The following is an 8,328-nucleotide window of genomic DNA, read 5'->3' on the forward strand; positions in this document are numbered from 1 at the left end:
CATATCTTGGTCACAAACTAGCTCTTCTTGTTGGTTAATGTCATCGTCCTCCTGGTATTGCTCATTCTTCTCAGTGTCCGTAAATATACCTGACATCTTAAAAATGTCCAATGAAAAAAATAATTCAGCACACTCCGTCTTATAACATTACAAAAAATAAATAGATTCTAATATTGCTAGCAGGGACGGATCCAGAGATTTTAATATGGAGGTGCCAATTTTTAAATAATTTTTTTAATCTATAAAATAATTAACATATAGTTATTGGAGTTAGTTTTTTAACAGATTTATTAAGATACATATAATTATAATTTTTTTCCACAATTTTATTTTTAATATGATAATTACATAATGAAAATATAACAATATCAATAGTACATTATAAAATTATAAAATACCAATAATTTATAGCGTATTTAACTAAAAATTTTCACATATCTTATTAGTTAAAATTCATTCTTTCAAAAATTTTAAAAATTTTGAAAATAAATTATAAATTATTAATTATTTGAAAGACACAGTACCCTTATTGAATACAAGATATAAGATATCTTTATAAAATTTTTCTTTTAACAACGTAAATTTAGAAGAAAAATTAATATTTTTTACAAGAAAATAATATCTAAAGTACATAATGTGATTACCAAAACATAACTACGTAAGTTATTATTAATATAAAAATATGAATGTTAAATATATTAATATAAAAAAACAAATGATTTTTTTTAAAATAAATATAGAAATTATTATATAAAAACTAAATTGAAAGGTACAAAGACTTGAGGGTATAATATTAAATTAGTTAGGTAAAAAATATTAGTGAATTAAACTTTTAAGACATAGATTTATTACATAGTGAAAAATAATATATATATAAAATATTTTTTAAACACAAATCTTATATATAAGTATAGTTTCTTAAAATTTTGGGGGGTCCAGGTCACTACTCGCCCCCTCTAGGTCCGTCCCTGATTGCTAGCTAATTAATAATAAAAAATAATAAAATTTATTTACTTTTTAGTATTTCTCAATGTCTGAGAATTATTAAAAGATAAAAAATATTTTTTAATTACACAATCAATTTCACGAATAAAGTATCGAAATGAAGAATTGCAAAATTAGAGATTCTATTCACTGACATCGATTTTGTAATCAAAACGATGGATTATTTTCTGAACACTATAATAATAAAATTGATTTGACCTTTGCTGATTGCTGCAACTGTAATTATCAATTAATGATGAACAAATAGTGGATATTAAATGGACGGATAAAAAATAGAAAAAAATTGGATATTAAGTAGATGGATATCCGAAAGAAAAAAAATAAAATTTTTTATAATCAAAGAGATTGATACATGATTTTAATGGTGGGATTGAATAATTGGTGATGGATTATTCACCAATTAATAATGTTAATATTAAAGAAAATATAATATTAGAGTATCTAAATCAAAATAAAACTTTAAAAATTGAAGATATAATTTTAAAGATAAGATAGATGAATAATAAGATAATAATTTATAAAAATGATAACAAAATTGAAATAGGCGTAGTACACACTTCAATCAATTGGGTAGCACAACCAATCGATTGAATTTGGCAAATCCATATTGTTTTGATGAATTCAATCGATTGGGTAACACAACCAATCGATTGAACTGTGAGACCTCAGGTTGTTTTGAAGCATTCAATTGATTGGGTAGTATAAACAATCGATTGAATTATAAAAAACCCACATTTTAGTCATCGTTCAATCGATTGGGTAATATGACTAACCGATTGATTTTTGCGAAAATCATGCTGCCTTGCAATTTTCAATCGATTGTTTTGTGATAACAACCTGTAGTCCAATCGATTGAATTATGGAAAACCTGAAATTCAATCGATTGTTTTGATAATCCAATCGATTGATTTTCAAAAAAAACACGATTTCGTAGTCCTGGACGAACGTCACGGATCAAATATAATCTTTTAATCGATTGGAATAGCCAAAAAGTTTATTACGATCAATGGAAGATCTTATTCGTTATTGTTTTTGTTTTTGAATGTTAATAAACATAATAGATTAATGATAAAATAATAATTTATAAAATAAAAAATAATTTTTATGATTAAATAAAATATATAGGGTTAATTTATAATTAAAATTAGATAAGGACTATTTATCAGTTATTAAAAAACTTAAAAAACATACTTTATTATGGGACCATTTAATGGTCCAAACGTTTTGGTACCATCAAATCTAGTGCCCACTTATATGTATAGGAAGTTGTTTTGTAATTGCGGTAAGCTATACCTCTTATAAAAATTTTATTTATTTTATGTTCTAAAGACATGTTAATTTTATGAATTAAAATTTTTTATAAAAAATATCAAAAATTTAATTTTTTAATATATTTATTTTAATACTATTTTAGTTTATAATTTTTTATTATTCATAACTCTATTATTATTTTATGATCAATTTTTTATTTAATTTATCTTTTTTAGTAGATTAATAATTTTTAAGGTAAATTATTATTTGTGCCTCTTTGTAAAGAAGAGAATAAAGGATAAGATTGATAAAACAAAAAAACAAAAATTTTGAATTATAATTTTTCATTACTTATCTCAATTAAAGAAGTATAAACACATAAGCTAAAATTTTTAGCTTTACATAAAGGTGGGTTCAGAATTTAAAATTATGTGCGTTCAAAGAAAAAAAAATAAAAAATAACCAAACTAAAAATTAAAGCGCACATTTGAACATATTTTTCATAGTCCAAAGACTAAACTAAACACTCTAAATGGTTAAAAGTTAAGGTGAGATAAGATTAAAATTGTGGTTGAGAATTTGGAACTAGGTTATTAAGTTAGAAAGAATAGTTTGAAAATTTTAGATAGTTTTTTAGTTTTAGATAGTTTTATCTATTAAAATCTATCTTTTATGGATATAACATTATTTTTATATTTTTGTGAATATAGATAATAGTTTACTTTAGGGATAAGTATTGTTTTGGTCCCTAACGTTGAGGGTCAAAATCGAAATCGTCTCTAACGTAATTTTGGATTTAAAATCATCCTTAACGTATTTTTTTGTATTAAAATCGTTCTTTTTAATAAAATTTTTAATTTAATTCCTAAAATACCCCTACATTAATAAAAAAATTATAAAATTTAAAAAAAAAAAAAAGAAAACAACGCGTTTGGGGGGAAGGAAACACGTTTTTTGGGGGGACGAAAGGAAACGTGATAGGGGGAGAGGAGGGAGAGGGGAAAGGGGAAGGGGAAGGGGAAAGGAAGAGGGGGAAGGGGAGGAGGGAGGGGACGGCGCCGGCGCCGGCAAAGTTTGGAGCTGCCGTCGCCGTCGCCGGAAGAAAGAAGAAAGGAGAGGGGCTTCGACGGGGGAGAACAGAAGAGGGAAAAGAGAGAGGGAGCGCCGGTGGAGGGGAAGACCGTTCATGCATGCTTCTACCGCCGTGGAGTGCGTCGCCGGGAAGAGGAGCCCGACGCAAGGAGGGCGGCACGCGAAGGAGAGAGAGAGGGATCTGAGGCTGAACTGGTCCGCCCACGCTCCGTCGCCGGTCCGCGGGTGATGGGTGGCCGAGGAGAGAGAGGGATCCGAGGGTGGAGTGCGTTGTCGGGAAGAGGAGCCCGACGCGAGGAGGGCGGCGCGCGAAGGAGGGAGAGAGGGATCTGAGGCTGAACTGGTCCGCGCACGCTCCGTCGCCAGTCCGCGGGTGATGGGTGGCTGAGGAGAGAGAGGGATCCGAGGGTGGAGTGCGTCGCCAGTCCTCGCATGCTCCGTCGCCACTGCTGGTGATGGGTGGCCAAGCGCCGGTGGTTTTGCATCTACTTCTTTTGCTTCTTCTTCTACTGCATCTGCTTCTGCAGCTACGGCTTCTGCATCTGCATCTTCTTCTTCTGTATCTGCTTCTACTTGAGTTTCTATTTCTGATTCTATGACTGCCTCTGCTTCTGATTTTGATTTGTTATTTTTTGATTTGGTTGTTGAATTTGTTGAATTTGGGTTGATTTGTTGAATTTCTGATTTCTGGATTTGTTAAATTTGTGTTGATTTGTTGAATTTTTTATTTCTGAATTCGTTGAATTTGTGGTGATTTTATTGATGTTGTTTTTCTTGATGGTGGAAGTAAAGGTGCTGGTGGTGGTGGTGGGAGTAAAGGTGCTGGTGGTGGTGGAGGTAAAGGTGCTGATGGCAGTGGAGGACATTTTTGTCCAGAAAAAATTAAAAGGACGATTTTAATATAAAAAAACACATTAAAGATGATTTTAAATCCAAAATTATGTAGGAAACGATTCCAATTCTGACCCTCAACGTTAGGGACCAAAACAATACTTGTTCCTTTACTTTATTATCTTTTTATGACTTTTTTTTTTCTATGTATAATAAGTGTAAAATTTACCTTAAAACCTCTTTACATTACCAATCAATAAGAATAAAAATTTAGAGATGGAGTAAGTGAGAAAGAGAGAGGCCGAGATCACATAGAAAGGGAGAGAGTGATGTTCATTTATCTAAAATGAGAAAGGAAGAGTTAAATTGTGGCATGCGGTTGAGATAGTTTGAGAAAAGGTATACAACACGTGTAGTATATTCCCACAGGGAAAGTAACTTCATTTGTGAATTAGTTGTTAAAGACCACTACAAAGAAAAAATCAATCAGAAAAGAATGTGCTCAAGAGATAGTAAACAAGGTGGGTTATCTTATCTGGGAGATTTAGATAGTTAAAAAGTAAAAACTAAACAACTAATATTTTAAGTAAAGAGCCAAATCCACAGTTAACTATCATCAAAACAAACTTTCTTAAAACTAATTTCAACAAAACAAGAGTAAACTACTATTAGAATAGTATCTAATAGTTCACAATGATAACAAAAATAACTTTAAAAGGTATTAACGACAAATAAATTCTGGAGATATTTAAAAACGTGACAAAAAAATAAATATTAAATATATATTTTAAAAAAATATTTTATAGATAATATTTTAATGTAATTTTTTGCAAATGTCATTAGAAAAATAAAAAATTTTTATCTTTAAATTTTGACAATTTTATATAAAGTGAATTTAAAGAAAAATTATTGTGAATGACTAAATTTTTTTGAAAAATAATAAAAAATTTAGAGAACAAATTTTGTTCTAAATAATTTTTTAGACTTTCTAAATATTTATTAAAATATTTTTACAAAAATTCGGATCAAATTAATAAATTACTTGCTAAATATGAAATTTTTTGTTACCTATAAAAAATATAATATTTATTGATTATTTTTGTCACATAATTCAAAAGTCGTTTTGTTAAAAACATATTCAGAGACATTTTTGTTAGTGTCTAATTCAGGTACTAATTTAATAGTTAACTCACAAAATAATTAAACACAAATTAAAAATTTAAATAAGAAGGAACCATAAATTTGGTGGTTAGAGATAGCAAAAAAAAGAATTATGGTAGAAATATTGGAATCGAAAAATCACTTATTCTAATAAAGAATTTAGAATTACGAAAAAGGGAATTCTATGGTGCTTACCAATATAATCATCATGTCATGAAGACTGTATGTGTCATTGGTGGGCTGTGACACGTGTTTGTGGGGAGAGGTCAAAGATCCTGTGTTGATGCTATAACAGCAAAGAAGCTCATCTGATTCCGTTTTTTATTTGGCCTAAATTTATTCATTAATGTAAATGATGTGTTTATATTAAGTAGTAATATGGGATTTTGGGCTCAGGTAGTCAATTGGACCTGCATTGCATATGTCTATGAGTGTGACCACATGGATAGGTCCAAGGTTCTTGTTTTTGTTCTTCTCTTGCCTTCACATGTCTTCACGCATGAATTGATCAAGGGTGAGTCTTCTCTTTCCTTATTTCATCACAAATTACCCAAAGTATATGGTTTCCACTTTCCATATTATTATCTTTGTATATTCTTTTTTCTGATCTATTATTATTATTATTATTATTATTATTATTATTATTATTATTATTATTATTATTATTATTATTATTAATAAGCATAAAATTGATTTTCATACCCATTAATTGTTAATTATTAGTGCAAGAGATTGCCATTTTAAAGTGATAAAATATATTTTTTTAATCTTTAATTAAAAATTTTTAAGACAACTGTGTAATCATCCAACAAATTGAATTTGCATTCTATTATATTTGTATAAATATTTTTTTTTCTATTTCCATTCTATGTTGAAGGCTCAGGATGATGATGGGTTGGAAGATTTAACAAGTGATTCAGTTGATTAATATCTCTATAATTTAGAATGGACAACTCATCATTATATTCTGATCTTCTATGTTACATGCATGAAGTTGAAAGAGATTTTTTTATGATACTCGTTCAATATGTCACCATTTTAAATACATAAATTGTATGGATTCAGTTCTATTTTTTATAAGAGTACGGGGATTACATTGAAATTTTAATATTGTATGTAAATTTTTGAAAAAGGAAATGACAGTTCTATTTTATCCTGTAAACATTCATCACTAGGAAATAGATGCTTCTGCGTCATGAAGTAAACTTAATTTCTTGTTTAGTATCTAAATTTTTTAATTATCTAATTTAATTTACACAAAGGTCACGTATTGTTATTGATTCTAAAAATTACAAACAGAAAAATAATATTAGTATCTGTTATTAACAAGGTAAAAAAAATAGAAAGCATTAAGTATCATAATACTATACAATCAGTTTTGGTCATAGAATGTCATTGAAGCAAGCACATTTTTGGCACCAATGGTTTCGTTTTACGCTTTTGAAGCCTCCACTTTTGAGAAGTAGCAATTTATAACTCCTTGTAAAAGCAGGTTTACTTTGACGTTTAGATCAAAAAGGAATCCAAAGGCAAGGAGGATGCGTTCAATCCACTCAAACATACTTCTCTTCTTTCTAATGCTAAACTAACCATCGCCATAGCCAATTTTCTAAAAAGCCAAAAGCACATGCAAAGTAATTACAAATCACAACAACAATGGCTTACAATTTCAATATCACAGTAAAAAATTAACAACCATAGTACCTAACGCAAACCCCATTCCCATACACAACATCAACACCACATTCCCTCGTGTACATCAACAATAACCACATCAATCAATGTAATAACAGCTTACCACAAAAACGTTTTAATTAGAGCAAATAATCAGTTTATTGATATTCAGAACAAGACGACAATACCATCAGTGATGACCAGAACAATAACCAAACTAGTCAGTGACCAATAAATTCAATTTCAGAACCTCAGCCTTCGTTAATATGTTCCTGAACAAAAGATAATACCATCACTCATAATCTGAACAAAAAATCTCCACACTAATATAATTTTTAGACACTCAACTTTAATTATTTATTTTTCGGAAATTTAATTATGTTCCAAAATAAAAAGGCAACCATCACTAGTAATCAGAACAACAATCGAAGCAATAATCAGAAGAGTAATTTTAATTTCAAAAACTCAGCCTTAATTAACTTTTTCCCGGAACAAAAGTACAATACCATCTCCTGTAACTAGAACAATAACCAAAATAATAATCAGAACATCAATCTGAATTTCAGAATCTCAAACTTAACTAATTTTTTTCTCATAACAAAGTTACAATACTATGAATTGTAACCGGAAAAAGAATCAAAACAACAACCGTAACAGTTATCAAAACAGCAATTCGGAGATTCGAAAATCACCATTAATTTTTTCCTAACCAAAAACGAAAATATTGGTTTACCTGAGCTTCGGAATAGGGGAAGGAGCAGTTGAGCAGGGGTCGTGGCAGCTGGCACGATTAACCTCCGCGGTGGGGACTGGCTAAATGATAATGCAGAGAGGAAGAAGAACGGGGACACCAGCGCGGAAACAAAGAACCAGATGCCTGTGCCGTAGCAACAGATTTGTGGGACAGCCACAGCAGATGGGCAGCTGGCGACGGTCACAACCGAGCAGGGGACGGACGACGACGACCTGGCCACGCACACGACCGCCAGACGACGACCGACCATGACCTGGAGACCCTTGCGTCGGGGGAATGGAAGGGCCTTCGGCCACTTGGAAACAGGAGGATTGTCAACCGACCACGACGAACCCGCCGGCAACGGTCAGACCAACGGCGGCGCGCTGAGGCTAGGTTTGTATTTTGGGGAGAAATAACACTGAGTCTGAGGAATCAGAAATGAGGCTCGAGGGGAGGGCAAGGGTTTCCTCTGACTGACGACTAGAATTTGGGTCTTCTTCTTTTAACCAAAACGCAAAAAAACAACGCCGTTTTCATCACAGCTGCTTTGGAACTTTGAACCAAAAACTTACTTTGGA

General features: G+C 30.9%; 1 long non-coding RNA gene across 1 annotated transcript; it reads right to left on the minus strand.

The window, feature by feature from the left end:
- Positions 1 to 6,638: 6,638 nt before the first annotated feature.
- Positions 6,639 to 8,328, minus strand: LOC107637681 (uncharacterized). The gene is made up of 2 exons (XR_001619461.3): positions 7,748 to 8,328; positions 6,639 to 7,286 (listed from the first exon to the last, which is right to left on the minus strand). It is a non-coding gene; the product is annotated as an uncharacterized LOC107637681 (long non-coding RNA).

This window comes from Arachis ipaensis, chromosome B4, assembly GCF_059453495.1.
Source record: "Arachis ipaensis isolate K30076 ecotype BB chromosome B4, ASM5945349v1, whole genome shotgun sequence".
Lineage (NCBI taxonomy): Eukaryota > Viridiplantae > Streptophyta > Magnoliopsida > Fabales > Fabaceae > Arachis > Arachis ipaensis.